This window comes from Macaca thibetana, chromosome 11 (assembly GCF_024542745.1).
Source record: "Macaca thibetana thibetana isolate TM-01 chromosome 11, ASM2454274v1, whole genome shotgun sequence".
Taxonomy (NCBI): Eukaryota; Metazoa; Chordata; class Mammalia; order Primates; family Cercopithecidae; genus Macaca; species Macaca thibetana.
In genome coordinates this window covers 104,378,956-104,398,573 of record NC_065588.1, presented here as the reverse complement: position 1 = coordinate 104,398,573, position 19,618 = coordinate 104,378,956, and the positions used below count along the sequence as shown (strand labels likewise).

The 19,618-nt window shown below is 43.2% G+C and overlaps 1 protein-coding gene across 23 annotated transcripts in view; it reads right to left on the bottom strand.

Moving 5' to 3' along the window:
• Window positions 1–19,618, bottom strand: part of ISCU (iron-sulfur cluster assembly enzyme) — a 627,706-nt gene that overhangs the window by 282,259 nt on the left and 325,829 nt on the right. The window contains exon 1 of one of the 23 annotated variants that reach the window (XM_050749893.1): window positions 222–226. The exons of the other annotated variants lie outside the window; for them this stretch is intronic. The gene's annotated coding sequence lies outside the window, so the exon portion shown is untranslated. Of the gene's footprint in view, window positions 1–221; window positions 227–19,618 lie in introns of those variants that run through there. 23 annotated transcript variants of the gene reach the window in all.

Below are 19,618 nucleotides of genomic sequence, written 5' to 3'. Positions count from 1 at the left end.
ATTTGCATACTAAGAATGTCTGGAGGTTGAGAACTTAGCAGCTGAATATTGGCATGAACCCAGAGTGTTTCCTTCTGTTTGCTCTGTCTTCAGAGGATTGGCTTTGTCCCCAAAATGACATATCTCCTGGTCAAAAGATGGCATTCACAGTATCAGATATTGCAGCTGCCCATGGCATCAAGCAGAAGAGCCATTATTTCAGAATGTTGCAAGGAAACCTGCCCCCCCGCCCACCCCCCTAGCAGAACTCCCCTCACACCTCTTTGGCCAGAACTGGGTCACATGGTTACTGGCAAACCAATTGCTGATAAGGAAAGAAGATTGGCTTAGACCAATCAGGATCCCCCCCAGGGGACACATGAGAAAGAAGTGGACTTTCAGACAAGATCAGGGTTTCATTTACGTGGAAGAAGGGGAATGGGTTAGGGATAGGCACTGAGTGGTGTCTCCTACAGAGGAGACAGGAGACACTTAAAAAAATAATGACCAACCTGTTCAGGCCAGGGATTCACATTTTTGTTAGGAGAAAACATAAATTATTGGATCTGAGCAAAATTATGGTATTTGGTGGGGTGGGCTCTCCTAAAAAGTAAGAACTTATTTCTCAGAAAATCAGAATGCCTTACCCCCTGAGAGTAATAATTTTTCTCTTTTCTTTATATTAGCTCATCATATTTGGCAAAAAATTTAGTATATATAAACCAGCAAAAAGAGAAACAAAGAGAGAAAGAGAAGAAAGAAAGAAAGAAAGAGAAAGAAAGAAAGAAGAGAAAGAAGGGAGGAAGGGAGGGAGAGAGAAAAGGAAGGAACGAAGGAAGGAAAAGAAAGAGAAAGAGATAAAAGGGTAAGAAAGAAAGAGAATGTGAAAGAAAGAAAGAAAAAGAAAGAGAGAAAGAAAGATTAAAGGAAAACTAACTATGAACCCAGGAATAAGTGCTATTATCATTTTAGTTTATAATCTAAAGTCTAGTTTATATGTCTATATCTTTTAATATCTATCTGTCTAGTAAAAAAGATACTCTGTTTTATAACATTTTTATTCATTTGAAAAAATCAATTCACTAAATGTTCCTCTATGCAGGTTTGGTTATTCAAGTGATTGCCTAATAGACATAGTAGGAGTTTTGCAATTTATCTGGCCAATCCCCTATTGATAGACACTTAGGTTAGTTCCTTTTGATTGTTTTTGTTGTTGTAATTCCTTGATGGATTCTTGCTCCAGTACAGCTGAGTTTCTGAGGCCCCACGCTTCAGCCCTGGGAAGCCAGCACATTTAACTAACCCAGGCTTTCTGCACACTAGCCCAGCCTCTGGGTCCCTCCCTCCCTCTTAGAGCAGAGGGAAGAGCTCTCTGGAACCTTTAAGAAGAGGTCAGCCAGCTTGGAAAAGAGGATGGTAGGCAGGCAGTGATCACATGCACAGGCTCTGGAATCAAGCTACTATAATTGGGTAAATAATTCTCCCTCTTTGAACCTCAGTTTTCCCATTTGTAAGATTGGGAGTGTAATACAAACATTTCGTGGGGTTGCATGAGGATTCTGCAAAATAATCCATTTATAGAGTCTATCATGCGGTCGGGAAAACTATATGATTAAAAAGTTGCTAACTCTATGGGAGGCCAAGGTGGGAGGACCACTTAAGCCCAGGAGTTTCAGACCAGCCTGGGCAATATAGCGATACCTTGTCTCCACAAAAAAAGAAAAAGAAAAAAAAAAAAAAGAAATAAATTGCTAGCTCTTGCTGTTGTAATGTTTTATTCCTTTTTTTTTTTTTTTCAAAAACTGAAGCTACAGGATTGCATTTGCTTTGTTATCTCTGGGGGGCCATATCTAATCCAGGCCATTGATTCAGGAGACTGCACAAATCTGCCTAAATTATGTATTTGGGTTGCATGTTTAATGCTTGCTTCAATTTGGTTGTGTGAAGAAAATGTATTTTATTTGTCTGTAGCTGATCTGGTCTTCTCTTCCCTCTCTGACACACACTCTACACTGGCGCAAAAAAAAAAAAAAAAGAAAGTTTTAAAAATTAAGCTATACCCCTGTTATGAGTTGAATTGTATCCCCTGTCTCCCAGTTTATATGTTAATAGCCTAACTCTCAATACATCACAGTGTGACTTTCTTTGGAGACAGGGTCTTTACAGAAGGAATCAACTTAAAATGAGGCCATGGAGGTGAGCCCTGATTCCACTATGACCGATGGTTTTATAAGAAGAGGATATTTTGGGCACAGTCACGTACAGAGAGAAGATGGCATGACAAGACACAGAGAGAAGATGGCCACTTACAACCCAAGGAGAGAGGTCTGGGACAAATCTCTTATAGTCCTCAGAAGGAACCAGTCCTGCTAACAACAGCTTGATCTCAGACTTGCAGCCTGCAGAACTGTAACAATAAATTTCCATTGTTTAAGCCACCCAGTTTGTGGCACTTTGGTATAGCAGCCCTAGCAAACTGATACAAACCAGTTTTAAAATACTTGTCCTAATGATAGTTTTACAAGTTCCTGAGGCAAATCTCCTATGGATAAGCATATGACTCATCTCTGAAACTCTGCCCTCCTCAATTTTCTCCTGAGGAGGCTTTGGGCATATGGAAGGTAGGCATGGTTTGATGGTCCTAGGAGAGTATGGAGGAGTGAGGAGCACCTAGGGTCCTCTGTTCTCCCCTGTGCTGCTTGCCATGCCACGGGTGGTAGAACACAATGGATGGAGGGAGCTTACTCTGGGCTTGGCCAACAAGCTTCCATTGGGCTCCCCTATGTGTAAACCCTGTCATTCAAGGCTCCCCTGCCTTGTCGTTTGTCTTAGTCCTTTTTCTGTTGCTATAATGGAATACCCAAGACTGGACAATTTATAATGAACAAAAATTTATTTAGCTCATGATTCTGGAGGCTGGGAAGTTGAAGAGCATGGCATTGGCATCTGGCATGGGTCATCCCATGGTGGAAGGGCAGAAGGAAGAAGTGAACACAAAAGACAGAGAGGCACCAGGGGCTGAACTGGCTTTATAATAACACTGCCTCTATAACTTATCTGCTCCATCAATAAAGGCATGAATCCATTCATGAAAGCTCTACTCTCATGTCCCAATCATCTTTTATTAGATCCCATCCCCCAACACTGTTGGATTAAGTTTCCCACATATACACTTTTGGGGGACACACTGAAGCCATAGCACCCTCCATCCAGCTTTGATTGAGATGATGCATCCCAGGAGGGTGGGCATGGTTGCTTGAAGGTCACCCATCCCTGTCCCATGGCTGCCCTGCTGACTGTCAACCCCACATCCATGTCATGTGAAAACTGAGGGGGCCCAAGAAAGCCAGGGAAGTGGGTCCAGAGAGCCTCTCCTGCCCTCTGTGCACCTGGAACAAAGAGAGAGGGAAAACCAAGCAAGCACAGCTGGCCAATCTGCTCTTCTGCTCCTGAATCCCCTTCCTCTTATTCTTTCACTACCCTGGGTTCTGGAAAAGGGTCAGCTTTTCTCTGCATCTCCCTTTGTAACGTTCTCCTACCATCTAATGGTAAGTTCCAAAGTTATAGATGGAAGGCAGTCAGTTCCTCACTCTGGCAGAATCTAGAAGCCAAGCTTTTCTGGCTCAGCTGTCATGTGTCAAAGGAAGAGAATAAAAGCTGGAAAATCCTCCCTCAAGGCAATAGCATGGCTTCAGTTGATAGCCTTGCTGCACAGTTCTATTTTGCATGTCAGAAACAGAATATCACATCATTCTTTCTCTTATATAACAAATCTTATTTTCCTCCCATACGCATGAACTCTGGGGGCCGGTTGGACAAGATCATGCACTTGAAACTATACGACTTCCTTCATAATTTCCAGAAGAGTCATCAGATACAATTTTTTAAAATTCTTTCTGCTATTCCCAACAGGCTTTGGATCTTAAATGCTAGAATAAAAAGCCAAATGATCATTATTAAGATAATTATCAAAAATTCTTCAATCATTATGAACAATTATTCCACCTTTCACAGAGGAGGAAATGGAGGCTCAGAGAGGTGACATCACTTGCTCAAAGTGGCCCAGCTGGTGAGATAACACGAAGGAGAGCATTGAACACAGCTTCGTCTGACTTCCAGATGTTGATCATTGCAACACAAAGAATCTCATCCATAGACAGCCTGGTATTGCTGTACTCAGGTTCCTGTTCAGTTGCACACAATTTTTCTGCTCACTTATGCGGAGTTGCTTACTAGACTTCTGAGAACCTGGGGACCGGCCAGGGACAGAATTGGAAAATATCCCTGGAAAGGGTGTGCTGGGTGCAATTCCCTAAGGTTCTTAATGCATTTGTAGTAGGATTAGTGTTGCCTGGAACCCTGGGCATCTGTCCTCCTCTCCTGTGCTCTGTGTGCCCCTTGTGTCTGAGGATTGCCAGGAATTAATAACCCATCTTAGCCTTTGGAGACTAAGAAAATAGATGCTCAAGCTGTTCCCCAAATGTCCTGTATGTGATGCTCTTCGTAGTGGGTCTCTGAATGGTACTTTCTGGCTTACATAGGGCTTTATCTGCCTGACCTCATCCCACTCTACAGGTTCACTGGGACAGGAGTGATGGGCTTCATTTTTAAAGAGGAGGACCGGGTGCTCACAGAGGTCAGGCTGCGTGCCCAAGCAACACAGCTAAGGGACAACCATGCCCAGGACACTGTGGCTACCAAGCTACTGTGCTCAACACTGAACCCAGTGACGCTGGGCAATTGGTTTCTACACTGTGTACCTCAGTTTCCTCATCTTCAAAATGAAGAGGCAGCACAGGGTCTGAAATGGGATGCCAGACCAGGAGGCAAGGACTTGTGTGCTTAAGTCCTGGGACTTAACTCGGTCCCAGGGTCTTTGTGCAATCTTGGGGAGGTCATTTCTCCTATCTGGATCTCAGCCTTCCCTTCTGAAAAATATGGAAAGGGAAAGGGAAGGAGATGAGTTTTGACACCAGTGAAGTTATTGGAAGTTAGCATATAACAAGCATTTACTATTCGCCGAGTCCTCCTCTTGAGACTCACATTACTTCATTGACTCCTCCCCAAAACTTGGGAGGTGGCCACAGTTGTGCATGTTTTACAGATGTGGAGACTCAACTTGGTGTGTTGCCAGAGCCATCCTCTTGGTCAGACAGCCTCTCGGGACTCTTTGATCTCTGACATTCCAAGATTCCAGGCAGAGGGGCCAATCCTGCCTCTCCCACTTTCTAGCTCTGTGACATTCTGGAACAGTTGCTTCACTTCTCTGAGCCTCAGTTCTTTCATCTGCAAAATGGGTCCAATAGTGCCCACCTTGTGGAGCTACTGAGATAATTAGATGACATAGTGCAGGTTGCACTGTCCGGCTTATGGCAAATGGGCTCTCTTTGCCTTCTCCCACCCACATTCAGAAAATGCTTGAGAGGAGCCAGGCTCAGTGAGCGGGTCGAAGGACCTCCTTTCTCTCCAGCAAATCCTGCCTTCCCCTCCCCCACTTCTGTTCTGCTCTGCCAGACTCAAGTTCCAGCTGCAAGTAATTGGATTTAACTTAATAGTCTTATGGATGCCTTTTGGTTCAGGCAATGCAGAGGCCTCTGGGTAATTTGCACGTTTTAAACAAACCAAATAAAGAGCTGATAAGCATAAACAAGTCCATTTTAATTGGATTAAGGGAGGCTTGGTTTGGTGACCATAAACCACAGAGGGGCTGGAAATAAAGGGCTCTTGGAGATTTCAGATTTTCTGCTTCTTTGTACCGTCCCCATCCACCCCCTTCCCCTGACCCTGGGGCATTCTGCACAAGGCGTTGGCTTCCTGCTGAATAAATTGTGCGCTATTGTATTCATGTCCATGTTTTACACAGACGCACATGAGATGGTGGTGTCTTTCCTGCACTCTCCCTCCTCACCTGCTATGTACAGTTTGACAAGTGGTTCTACCCACTGGCTTTGGTCTGAGATCAAAGGCCCAAGCCCTGACCCTGTCACTTTCCTGCTTATCTTGAGCAATTTATTTAATCCTCTGAACCTCAGTTTTCTCCACGGTGGAAAGGGATGGTGCTGGTTTCTGCCCTGTAGGTTTGACATGAGCATTACATGCTGGTAAGTTGCCCGCCACTTAATAGGTTCACCAAAATGGCAGCCACTAATAACATGAGCCAGCTGGAGCAGTCACGGTCCCTGCTCCCATGGGAACCAAAATCTATCTGGGGTCCCAGCTAAGTAGAGACCGCCACCTAGACGTGTAATATGTACTGAATGAAGACTCACCTAACCCAGTCAAAGGGGCCAGGATGGCTTCCCACAGGAGGTGGGATTTAAAGAACGAATAGGAGCTGGCTAGAGCTGCACTTCCCAAACTAATATGTGTGCAAGTCCCCTAGGAATCTTGCTAAAATGCAGTTTCTGACTCCAAGGAGCTGAGGCAGGGCCTGAAATTCTGCACTTCTAACCGGCTCCCAGGTGATGCTGACTGGGCTGGTCCGAGGGCCACATCTTGAGTTAGAACTTAGCGAGTTGATGAAGCCAAGACTTGAGGCCAGCAAGCTTGCCCCCAAAGCTGGCCTTTTCAACTCTGCTCTGCCTCCTGAAGAGACCAGCAGGAAGATGGGGCACAGGTATCCTCAGGCATCTAGCAGGGCAGTTGGGTCTCGGAAGCTTGTAGCCTGGGTGGGAAATTATATCAACATTTCCTTATTTTGTCTTACACTTCCATGGCTGTTTTGCATTTGACAATGTGCTATATTTGAGCCTGTTCTTATGTAAAAATAACACTCCCCTCTCTGAATATATTTTTTCTTCTATATTCCAGTAAAATTCATGTCCCAAACTGTGCCTTCCCACATGGTCCCACATGGTCCCTCCAGGGAGTGCTGGTCCTATGTGATCACTGGCCTGGGCAGCAATTCACAGATGCTTTTGGGGATGGAACTCTCTGACCTGGACTCCACCATGGCCTGACTACTATGGCATGTGTCCTGAGGTGTGGTGGGCTTTTGTTTACACACAAATTCTTATCTCGGGAAGGAAGTAAAAATCCTGACATCATGCCTCCAATTGCATCAGAGCAGGGCAATAGGGTGGAGTCTGGTCTGCAGAGACAGTCAGGCCTGGGTTCCAGGGCTGGTCTTGCTTTTTCACAGCTGTGTGATCCTGAAGACATGCACCTCTCAGCCACAGTTTTCTCATCTGTCAAATGGGGCTTGTACTAGCACCCTGTCAAAGGCGGTTAAGAGCAATTGTTAATTTCTTGCTCTCTGGGGGCCCAATGTACTCAGCTGTAAAATGGAAAAGTTGAGTTAGTCCAGGGGTTGACAAACTATGTCCTGTGGACTGCAGCCTGTTTTTGTCATTACAGTTTTAATGGCACACGGCCGTGCTCCTTCATTTACATATTGTCTATGGCTGCTTTTGTGTTATAGAGACAGAGGTGATTAGTCATGACAGGCTTTATGGCCACAAGCCTAAAATATTTGCTATCGTACCTGTTACATAAAAATATTAGATGTTCACTGGGCTAGTCCAGTGAATTGCAAACTTTTATTAGCTCGTATAGGGCACACTTTCGGTTGCCTACCTGTTGCATGTTGGATTTTTCAGATAAATAGACTCTGAGATGGAATTTGTTGTCCAGGACACTTTTTTTTTTTTTTTCAGGGCGTGCCCTTGGATCAACACCTGTGGAAGGATGGGGAAGGAAGTGGAACCCGCCAGAGAGAGAAGTTGAGCTGTGATGCAGGTTCAATGACAGTTTCAGCTGAATCCTCAGAGAGATAGAATGGCTCTTTGGGAGCTGTCTTAAGTTATGCTGTGTGTTCAGACCTTTTACCTTACATCAATTAGTCCTTTGATAAGGGCTGCCCCAGGAAGGGCATGACCTTGAAAGCTGAGGCAATCCCTGAAGTAACTGACAGTTGAGCCCAAGGCCTTCACTGAAAGGAGCAGTGCATTCTAGAGTGCCCCACCCAGCCCTACAGCCACTCCCAGCCTGTTCATTGCTGACAGAACTCTGATTTGCTTGGTGACCAGCCCTAAGGGTTAAATCCTGACTCCCTGATTTGTTAAAGCCTTTCATCTTTCTCCCTTTCCCCTTTACCATCTTTTGCCTTTTCAGTCTCCCTTAGAGCTAGCAGTGATCATGGAACCAATTCTGGTCAATAAATTATAAGGAGAAGTCTGCAGGGATGGAGGAGATAACCTGTAGAAATAGTGGTCCTGAGAAAGATACTTTGCTTTCTGATGAAAAATGACAGGTTTGAAAGGACAATCTGACTGACAACCTCTTTCCACTTTCTTCCTTCCTACATTTCTTCCAAATGTAGTCATTGATGCCTGGGGCTGCAGAAGCTGTATTGAGGCCATGAGGAAACATGACCTCAAAAGATCAACACATTAGGATGGCAGAATGAAAATTAAATAAATAAATAGAAAACAGATAAGGAAAAGAAAAGTAAAAAGAAGAAAATAAAAGAGGAAGGGTCTAGGCTCTTCGTATTATTGTCGAATCACTGAATTAGGCCTGGAACCATTCATCTCCAGTCTTCTTGTTAAGTGAGATATTGTATAAAGTACTATGAGTCAGATATTCTATTACTTATTGTCCACAGCATTTCAAACTAATAGGGATTGTTTGGCCTTATGAAATCCTGCATGGAACATTATAGGTGAAGATGAAATCAGAGCTGTTGTAGTTAAAGCAAAGCTGGAAGCTTAGACCTTCCCTCCTATACTCACCTCCCTCTGGGCACCTCTGCACATCTCTGGAGCTCTGGGGAATCCTGTTTTCAAATTGAGGATGGTGGTGTATCAGTTACCTATTACTGCAATGATGCTGTGTAATAATCACAAAATTTCAGTGCATACAGCAATAAGAACTTGTTGCTCACCATCTGGGCTGGTTAACTAGAGAACTCTGCCAATCTTGGCTGGGGTCACTCATATGTCTGATACACAGCTGATTGTTGGCTGATCTAGAATGGCATCAGTTTGGCAATTGGGTCACTAAGCTTTCCTCTCTAAGTCTCACCTTTCAGCAGAGGTGATAGACATGAAGGACAGCAGTCAAGCCTAATTAGGCAAGCACTTTTCTAGCCTCTGATTATATCATATTTGCTAACAGCCCAGTGATCAAAGCAGGCCACATGGCCAAACCCACAGATGGAGTGGGAAAGTACTGCAAAGTCACATGATGAAGAGTGTAAGGGGGGGTGAGAAACTAGGACCATTTTTACAATGTAACACATGTGGTATCTGAGGATCCTCCTGATTTTAAATGTATGACCTTGAAAGGTTCACAGAAACCCCATTTTAAGGAAGTAGTTTTTTCCATTTTAATGATTAGACCATGGTTTAGCAGGTTAGTTCTTAGGGCATATGCTACAAAACACCTGGGCTTTAAGACCTTCAGATCAGCTAGATGTTGATCAGATAGCTGATGTTGTCATTTGTGATGACAAATATGGATACCTATAGTGGGGATTCAGTGGATTACAGCTATATCCATACATTTAAGAATTACACTAGGAGAACCAAGGAGCCTGTGGTTCCCACCCAAGTGTCTCTGAATGGGGAGGGGGTGATTTGTAGCTCAGAAACATGAGGGGATTGTCAAAGACTTATGAAATCAGTCATATGAACAGTGGAATGTAAGTTAAAGTTCCACTTGTTCCATGACCCATAAATTTCATCAAGATTAAAAGAAAAGCACTGAACATACTTATGTAACTAACTGAGGTTGGCACACCACGTTTGCGGCATATTGGTGCTTGGTTCACCCTCCTGTGCTCAAGGATTTGTTTATTTGTGTGGCCACCCACACAGCTCTGTGCCTCTCAATACACATGGTTTCCACTCTTCTTCAGTTATTTGATTTTCTAGTCATGCTCACATGCAATTTCTTTCCTGGGAGCTGCTACCACTTGAGTTTGTCTAAACAAAAGCCTATCTTCACCTAGTCAGTTTTTCTTTTCAGAAAACCATCAGCCTGTATGCATTTCTGTGTCTTACTTTTGTTCATGTCTTTCTTTCTCTTTCTTCACCTGAATTAGAATTTCCAGAAGGAATGGATTGAAGTTATTAGCATCTTTAAGGAAACAATGGTGACTAGGCATAAACGATGTTTCAGGACCACGGATAGAGCCCTTGACACAGTAGACACGGTATGCCTATCACACAGCCTGTGGAGGACCAATCTGTTGCTTAATTTTCCTCTGTGTAGAGCACTATTTCATCAGGAAATGGATAAGTGGTTGAGAGCTGGAGTCTGGGGTTAGCTCACTGTCACTCCACTCCCTGTCACTACTACCTGCTTGACACAGCCTCTGTTTCCTCTTCAGTAAAGTAGGAATAAGAAAAGTGTCTAACTCCTAGAGTTGTCAGGATTAAGTGGCATGGTAGGTTGAATTACTGGCTCTAATTCTTCATCCTTATTTGTTTTCATGCCATGTGACTTGGCAGTTCATTCTACTGGAGTCAGGGTATATGTCTCCATTTCTTGATTTTGGGTTTGCCATATGACTTGTTTAGCTAATAGGATATTAGCAAAGGTGTTATCAGCAGAGGCTACAAATGTGCTTAGAAATTCTCTCCTGTGCTTTTGTCATTGTCATGAGCAAAGCTTCCCCCAGGTAGTTACTGCTTCTTCAGCTTGAACCCCAGAACCAACCTACATGGAAAAATTTGAGCTCAACCGTTAGTCTGGAGCATAAGACCTGGAGTCCAGCCTGGCCCTACCATGTAGCACACACTTAAACCTGCAAAATAAATGACTGCTATTTTGAATCACTGACCTGGGGTGGTTTGCAATGCAGATTTATCAAGACAATAGCTGCCCAATACAAATAAGATAAAGCATGGACAGCACTTAAAACAGTGCCTGCAAAAAGTAAATGCATCATAAATTTTGACTTTCAGGGACATCATTATCGGGAGCAGATGGAAATGTCAGTGGTGCATGACCAAGGTCTGGCTGTCCAACCCCAGCCAAGTTATTTAACCCACACTGATATTCAGTTTCCTCATGTACAGAATGAAAACAGGAATACCTCTTCTGAGTATGTTTGAAATATTCAAAGGAGGAGTGAACCTAAAACAGTTTTGGAAACTATAAGTTGGTCAATAATAAAGCCAATGTGGTCGGGTGTTCCTAGCACATCCAATGAGTTAGAAACAGCACTCAGATTATGAAATCAAGTTGAGAGACACAACCAGCACCATAGAGGGCAATAGCCATTAGCTGAAATCAACAAGCTACTAGCTTTAATCCAGTTTGTCAACAATACACCTTCTACTGATTTGCTGCCAATTCCCAAGTACAGCCTCTGGCCTCACCCAGAGACATCCACAGGTGTGGTGTACTTTTAGCATCAGGAGAAGAACCGAGTGGTTCCCAGCAATCTGCTGTAATGACTGAGAAAAACTGTTTCCATGAACACTGTTCTCTTGGGGTAAGGAGTTACCACCTGCAGGTCTCCTTGAAAAGGTAACTAAGTTACTAAGAATAGAGGCACATGAGTAGTTATCCCTGTTTAAAACAGATTAGCAAGCTGTCCACCAACTGGGAGAGGGAATGAGGCAGAAGGCAGATGTGTTTTGATGGTAAGAATGAGGTAGGGTAGAGACACAGAAAACACAAAGCATGAAGCCATGCCAAGGAGAAGGGAACTGAGAGAATGGGAGAGGATGGGAGAAATGGACAGTTATGTTCTTTGGAAGGCACTAGCAATTAGGAGACCTTGATATGCCTGGGTTCACAAGAGCATGTGACATTTAAACAAAGATCTCTTAAATAGACCAGAAAAAGCACAAACTAAAACAGAAAAATTGAGAAGTTGGACTTTGTTAAAATGAACATTTTTTGCTCTTCAAAAAATGCTGTTAAGAAAAAAAGGGAAACCATCGACTTGATGTAAATATGTATATTCAGTAAAGCTTGTTATCAGAATATGTAAATAATGCATGCAACTCATTAATAAGACAAACAACCAACTAAAAAACAGGCAGAATATCTGAACAGACACTGCACTAAAGAAAATATAGAGATAATAAGTAAACACGTTTAAAGATGTGCTGTATCATTCATTATCAGAGAGATGCAAATACAAACCACAATGAAATGTCACTCAAACCCACTAGGAAGTCTGAAAGTAGAAAGACTGACAATTCCATGGCTGGGCATGGTGGCTCATGCCAGTAATCCTAGCTACTAGGTAGGAGAATCATGTGAGGCCAGGAGTTCAAGACTAGCCTAGGCAATATAGCAAGACCCTGTCTCTACACAAAAAGTAAAAATAAAAAATTAGCCAAGCATGGTGGCATAAACCTTATAGTCTCAGCTACTTGGGAGGCTGAGGTGGGAGGATCACTTGAGTTCAGGAGTTCAAGGCTGCAGCAAGCTATGACTACACCACTATACTCCAGTCTGGGCAACAGAGTGAGACCCTGTCTCAGAAACAAAACAAACGAAAAACCAACAGACAATAACAAGTGTTGGTGAGAATGTGAAGCAACTGAACTTTCATACATAGCTGGTGGGAGTACAAAATGGTATAGCCTCTTTGGGAAACAGTTTGGTGGTTTCTTCTTTAAAAAAACAAAGTTAAACCTACAGTTAATTTTTGACCCAGCAATTTCACTCATAGGTATTTACTCAAGAGAATGAAAGCATATGTCCATACAAAGACCTATATGTGAAGGTTTATAGCAGCTATTCTAAACTGGAAATCACTCAAATTGCCAACAATTGGTGAATGATCAAAAAAACTGTGGTGCCGGGCGCGGTGGCTCAAGCCTGTAATCCCAGCACTTTGGGAGGCCGAGGCGGGCGGATCACGAGGTCAGGAGATCGAGACCATCCTGGCTAACACGGTGAAACCCCGTCTCTACTAAAAATACAAAAAGAAATTAGCTGGGCGTGGTGGCGGGCGCCTGTAGTCCCAGCTACTCCGGAGGCTGAGGCAGGAGAATGGCGTGAACCCGGGAGGCGGAGCTTGCAGTGAGCCGAGATCGCGCCACTGCACTCCAGTCTGGGCGACAGAGCGAGACTCCGTCTCAAAAAAAAAAAAAAAAAAAAAAAAAAAAAAAAAAAAAAAAAAAAACTGTGGTATGTCCATGTAATAGGGCACTGTGTAGCAATGAAAAGGAATGAACTGCTCACACATGCAACAACATGGATAAGTCACAATAGCAGCAAGTTAACTGAAAGAAATAAGACTCGTGTAATTCCATTCATATGAATTTCTAGAAAAAGCAAAACTATAATGCTAGAAACCAGATTGGTGGTGGCCAGGGGGTCATGAGGCAGAGGAAAGGAATCAACTGTAAATGTCAGGAAAGAACTTTTTGGGAAAATGGTAATGTTGTATAGCATGATAGTGATGGTGATTACGTGACTGTATACGTGACTGTCAAAACTTGTCAAATCACATACTTGAAATCGGTAAATCTTGTTGTATGTGAAATATACTTTAACAAAGCTGACCAAAGAACATGACAAAAGAAAACACTAAGCCCGTGGTACAGGATGTACTAATATTGACAATACTGATTAAATGGCTTTGATAGGCCAGGCACTCCACATACACTTGTCTCATTTTCTAGATTAGGAAACTGAAGGTCAAGAACATGAAACGACATTCCTAGGGGCCACACCACTGGAAAGTGGCAGAGTCAAGACTTGAACCCAGGAAGGTGAGCTCGGAGCCCATCTGCTTTCCACAGGACCCCATTCAGGCCCTGAGACCAACCAGCCTGCCATCCTGCGGCTTGAGAATTAGGTCAATTGCTGGGGAAAGATGTAATCCTAAGACTTGAGGGGCCCCTGGCTTCTCTTTGGAATTAGCTAACAATTACCAAATCCATGTATTTAATGAGGTGGAAAGCGGCCTATGATAACAATAATTAGCACTTAACCATCTCTCTGTAACACCAGCTTGCTTTAAAGTCATGTTTATTAATTAAACCCTTTGCGCAGCACTGGGAGGCAAGGGAAGGGTGGATGGCTGGCTTTCTAGGAAAGCCGACAAAGGCGAGGAATTGGGTGCGGTTTTTCCTAGGTCAGGCTCCTGCCAGTCTCAGTTTGGGGCCCTGTGACCTTGGTTCACTCAGCCCATCAACATGCAGAGAGAAGGTAAACAATCTTGCTGCCCCATCTCAATCAGAGTTTTGACAACAGGGAAAGTAGGTGTGAAATATTATGTGACTTTGGGCACGGCTCTTCGCCTCTTGGACCTTGTTTCTCTCAGTGAGTTGGTTCATGTGATTCCAAGTCCTACATACGCCCCTAGACTTCCCATTTCAAGGACACACACACACTGAATCCTTAGGGGATCACTCAGCCCAGCACCCTGGGGTTACAGTGGGGAGGACTGAGACCTGGAGAAGGCAGGGCTTTTTTGGCATAGTATTTCTGAACAAAATCCAGTTCCATGATTAGAGAGGGGAATATACAGATTTTAGCTGAAGAAAGAGTTGCTGGAAAAGCCACACTATGGTTCAGTCCTCATGGAGCAGCCTGGATCTGGAGGCAGGGGTCTGTATGCTTTTGTGGGGTGTGTTGGATAAGTGGAGGGAGGGCACAGTGCCGAGTGAATGTGTGAGCCAAGGAATTGCCGAGGAGTGAGTGAACATGCAAACAAATGAATGATGGATGAATAAATGAATCGATGAATGAATGATATCAGAGAGGCAACTAGATGTCAGTCTCAGTATGTTTCAGTCAGAATCCCAGGAGGAGATTAGGATAATCCAAGGAAGATTTTATTACAGATGGATGTTTATGAAGGTGTCATCAGTGTGGGGGACCCTCAGAAGATTGTGGTGACCTAGGAAACTGTTTCCACTCCAGACTCAAAAGGGGGAAGGAAAGGGGCAGTTCCTGAAACCTGGAAGGAGAGAATGTGCAAAGAAGCAAAAGCAGGCCGGGCGCAGTGGTTCACGCCTATAATCCCAGCACTTTGGGAGGCCGAGGTGGGAGCATCACGAGGTCAGGAGATTGAGACCACAGTGAAACCCAGTCTCTACTAAAAATACAAAAAATTAGCTGGGCATGGTGGCAGGTGCCTGTAGTCCCAGCTACTTGGGAGGCTGAGGCAGGAGAATGCTATGAACCTGGGAGCAGGAGCCGAGATCATGCCACTGCACTCCAGCCTGGGTGAAAGAGTGAGACTCTGTCTCAAAAAAAAAAAAAAAAAAAAGAAAAAAAAAAGAAAAAAGAAAAAGCAAAAGCAGGGCTGTGATCCAAGGCAGATCCAGCCTACAGCTGCCCTGCAGGGAGAAGGAAAGAATAAATTTCCTACCTCCCGCTGCTCCCACCCCCGATCTCCTGCCAGTTCTCTTCTGACACAGCCCACACAGGTCAGCCTCTTGAGAAGTGGGTAAGGAGGAGAGGCAGGGGAGTGGATTCAGAGGGGCATACAGACATCATCCAGTGCCTTCCAGAAATTTTCTAGCCACTCCCAATTCTCTTCTTCTGTTCCCCATGCATACGCTTTGAGGCACCTTGAAGCAAATCATAAGTCAAACCAAGGGTGAGCCCAGAACTGTGCCCCAGTTGGAGTGAGTCAGTTCTCCCCAAAATGTCTCTACTCTTCCTCAACCAACACGACAGCTGATACTATTCAAAGATGCTACACCATGATCTCACATCCCATGTACTGTTTTTACAGTGGAATGTTGTCTCCCCCATCAAAGATAGGGTCTGTGTCCCCTCCCTTTGAATCTGGGTGGGCTTGTGACAATGAGGAAACGATGCTCTGTGGCTTCTGAGGCTAGATCTATAAAGTCAATACACTTGCCTGTCCCCTCTCTCTCTCAGGACACATGCTTTGGGATCCCTGACCACCAATAAGAAATGCTTCCGTGAACCTGCCATGCTGGAGAGACCACATGGGGATAGGGAGAGATGCCCAGGCGTTCCAACTCCTTGACATATGAGAGATGAGCAGTCAGAAGATTCTAGTTGCCAGCCAATGCCCAGTGGAACAGGGATGAGCTGTTCTTGTGCAGACTACACATTCATAAACCAATAAAGGGCACAGGCTCTAGAGGTGCTGACAGCCTGGGTATGAATCTCTATTTATTCTTCTGTGTGACTTTTGGGCAAGTGACTTAACCTCCATGAGTTTCAATTTCCCCTTCTGCTAAATGCCATAGAATTGTGAAAGTTAATTGAGTTCATCTTTGTAAAGTGTTTAGCAAAGTGGCTAAACACTTTACTTATCATAGCTACTGATTTTGCTTCAAGCAAGTTCTTCCCATTATCGGGGTCCCAATCTCACTGTGATAAATAAAGGGCTTGAAGCCAGTGGTCTCCAAGCTCCCTACTGGCACTGGTTCTCTAGCTCTGGGACTAATTTACATACTCAACTGCTTGGGGAAAGGGAATTAGACCCCAGGCCACACACTATCTCCCAGCAGTCCAACGCCAACCAGAGTTTGCCGTGCACAATCTGTACCACCATATACTGAGGACCTGTCTTCTAGATTAAAGATCAAGAAAGCCCTGTTCAGAGTGATCTGGAGGGTTCTACCTCTGGGGCAGAACCTTTATCCTCCCTCGTCAAAGCCCTGCCTTTCTTTCTGAGAGACCAGGCACTATCCACCCCAGGGCATCCACTTGTTGCCAACTGCAGAGCTTGGGCCTCATAAACTTATTAGAGGGCAGAAGGAAGATTGAAGCTATGTATAGATCGTAGAGAGTAAAATGTCATTGGTTTTGGGCTTCTCCAGTATAATGTTCACAAGCCAGCTGATCATGGGGCCACATGTAATCTATAAATACGTTTTGTTTGACCAGCATTGTGTTTTAAATGATAAATAGGTAGGAGATTTTACTTAAAAGTCTCTTGAAAAAATTTGAAGCTCTGAAAACTGTAGCTTATGTAGAATAATTGACTAAAGCTAAGTTGTAACCATCTCCTTCATGGGACGTAAATTCTCCTACACAGCTCCACCATCTCCCTTCCTCACCTTTGTGTTGTAGGTTCACAAATTATATTAAAAACACAACAATACTGGATTTTCTATTTACTTATGTGTTTACCTTTATCCTTCATGGCCTTGTGTTACTGTCTACTGTTTTTTCATTTCAGCCTGAATGTATCCCTTTAGCATTTGTTGTAGGGCAGGTCTACTAGCAAGGAGCTCTCTCAGCTTGTGTTTATCTAGGAATGTCTTTCATTTCTCCTTTATTTTTGAAGGATAGTTTTGCAGGATATAGAATTCTTTGTTGATAGTTTTATTTTTCTCTCAGGACTTTTAATATCCCACTGCCCTCTGGCTTTCATGGTTTCTGATGAGAAATTGGCTGTTAATCTTATTGAGGATCCCTTGTATGGGACAAATCACTTCTCTTTTACTGTTTTTAAGGTTCTCTTTGTTTTTGTCTTTTGACCATTTAATTATAATATGTCTCAATGTGAATGTCCTTGAGTTTATTCTACTAAGAGTTTATTGAGCTTTTGGATGTATAGATTCATGTATTTAATCAAATTTGTGAAGTTTTGGGCTGTTATTTTTTCAACTATTCTTTATATCCATTTGTTTTTCTCTCCTCCTTCAGGAACTCCTATATGCATATGTCGTTATGCTTGATAATGTCCTATGTTCCTTAGGTTCTCTTCACTTTTCTTTATTCTTTTTCCATTTTGTTCCTCAGAACAGATCATTCTAATTTTTCCATTTTCTGGCTCACTGATTCTTTGTTTCTGCCTGCTCAAATCAGCTGCTGAACCCCTTAGTGAATTTTGATTTCAGTTATTTTACCTTACAGGTCTAGAATTTCTATTTGGTTTCTTTTTATAGTTTCAATGTTGTTTCTGATATTCTCATTTTATTCATACATCATTTTCCTGATTTACTTTTGTTATTTGTTCATGGTTTCCTTTAATTGCTCAGATATATTTAGAACCATTTATTTAAGGTTATTGTCAAGTTACTCCAATGTCTGGGCTTTCTCAGAGATGACTTCTGTTAATTTATTTATTTTTCCCTTTGATTAAGTCATACTTTCCCATTCCTTTGCATGCCTTGTGAGAGCTGGTTGTGTTCAGTATTATAGAATGGTAACTCTGGATATCACATTCTCTCTGCTCCCAGGATTTACTATTGTTGATTGTTGGAGGCTGCAACTGTTCATTTGTTCAGTAACTTTTCCAAATTATTTTTGCAAAGTCTGTATTCCTTGTAATGTGTGGTCAGTGAAGTCTCTGTTCCACTATCTCAATGGTTAGACAGTGACCCAATAAAGATTTCCTTAAATGCTGAAATTCAGCTTCTCTTTTCTCCATTAAGCATTCCCTTGGTTGTTGTAAGTTTTGGATTAAATTCCCAAGTTCCAAAAAGTGTATTATTTCAGTCTTCACCAGCTTATGGTTGTTTTAGTGGAGGGACTGATTCTTTTAATTCCCTACTTCATGTTTTTCTGTGTCACTGAGACAGATAATCTCCAGTTCCCACCACTCCCTATTGGTTCTTTGACACAGAGTTAGCTGCCATTTAGTTCTGTGCTGGCATATTTTTCTTGTAGTAGAGAAGTACATGTCTCTGTATGTCTCTATCAAAAATGAGAATTGAGCAAAGGCTATGAGAACCCCATGTTTCCTGAATATTACAGGGGTAGAATATATTTCTTCGTGAAAATGAGAAGTATTCTTTTGTGTTCAGTATGTGAAATTAGTTCATACTTAACTCACTTGTGGTACACATCTGGCTCCTCTGGGCATGTGAATTTGAGACCCTCTACCGATTGGTCTGGTAGTTTCTTTACTTGGAAGAGTAAGTAAAAGTTTTTTCTGTTCTGTCGAGACAATGTCAGTTGAAACCTGCTCTGGATATTAACTGCTAATAAGGACTTGGGGATGACTCTGATGAGGTCTTCTAGTGGAAGGTAATTATTGCAGCATTCATTTCCAAAGAGCCTGCTGTTGATGTTTCTGCCTTTATCCCTTGCCAATCTGTTCTTCCTTTGACCTTTGGCCACAGAGTTCCCCAGAGTCACCAAATTTAATTTTCTGGGAATTTACTCTGTGTCTGACATAAATCATGTCAAACAGGTTAGTGAAAGTGGAGTAGATTCCGTACCCAATAAAAACTGCTTTGAGGCCAGGCCTGCTCCTCAGGCATAAGGGTAGCTCCTGTTTACAGAGCACCTACTATATTTCAGGCACTTCATAAGCACAAGCTTATTCCATTCTCCTAACAGCTCTGTGAGATGGGAACCATTACTTCTACTTTACAGAAGAGAAAATTGAGACTCAGAGAGTTTCATATTTGGTGGAGGTGAGACTTAAACCCAGCAAGAACTTCAGAAAGTTTGTGTCCATACTATGTGCTGTAATATTTCATCTGGTGCTCTAACTTGCACCTGTCAGCCCACTTCTGATTTCAGTTGTGGCTGGCATAGACAATTTTGTGAGGCTTCCCATTCACTCCCTCTTTTGTATTTTGCCTCAAGCATATGCCACGCACCCTACTTTTGGCCCTTGGCTTCTCTAGTGTCGTTAACTTCAGGTGTATCTTGCTTGGGCCTATGCAAGGCGAGTTATTAGCCCCAGGGACAACCCTCAACTAGTAAAAGTGGAGAGCTGATGAATAGATACTCCCAACTCCTTCTGGCAGTTGGCCCTGAGAGGCACTCTATATAC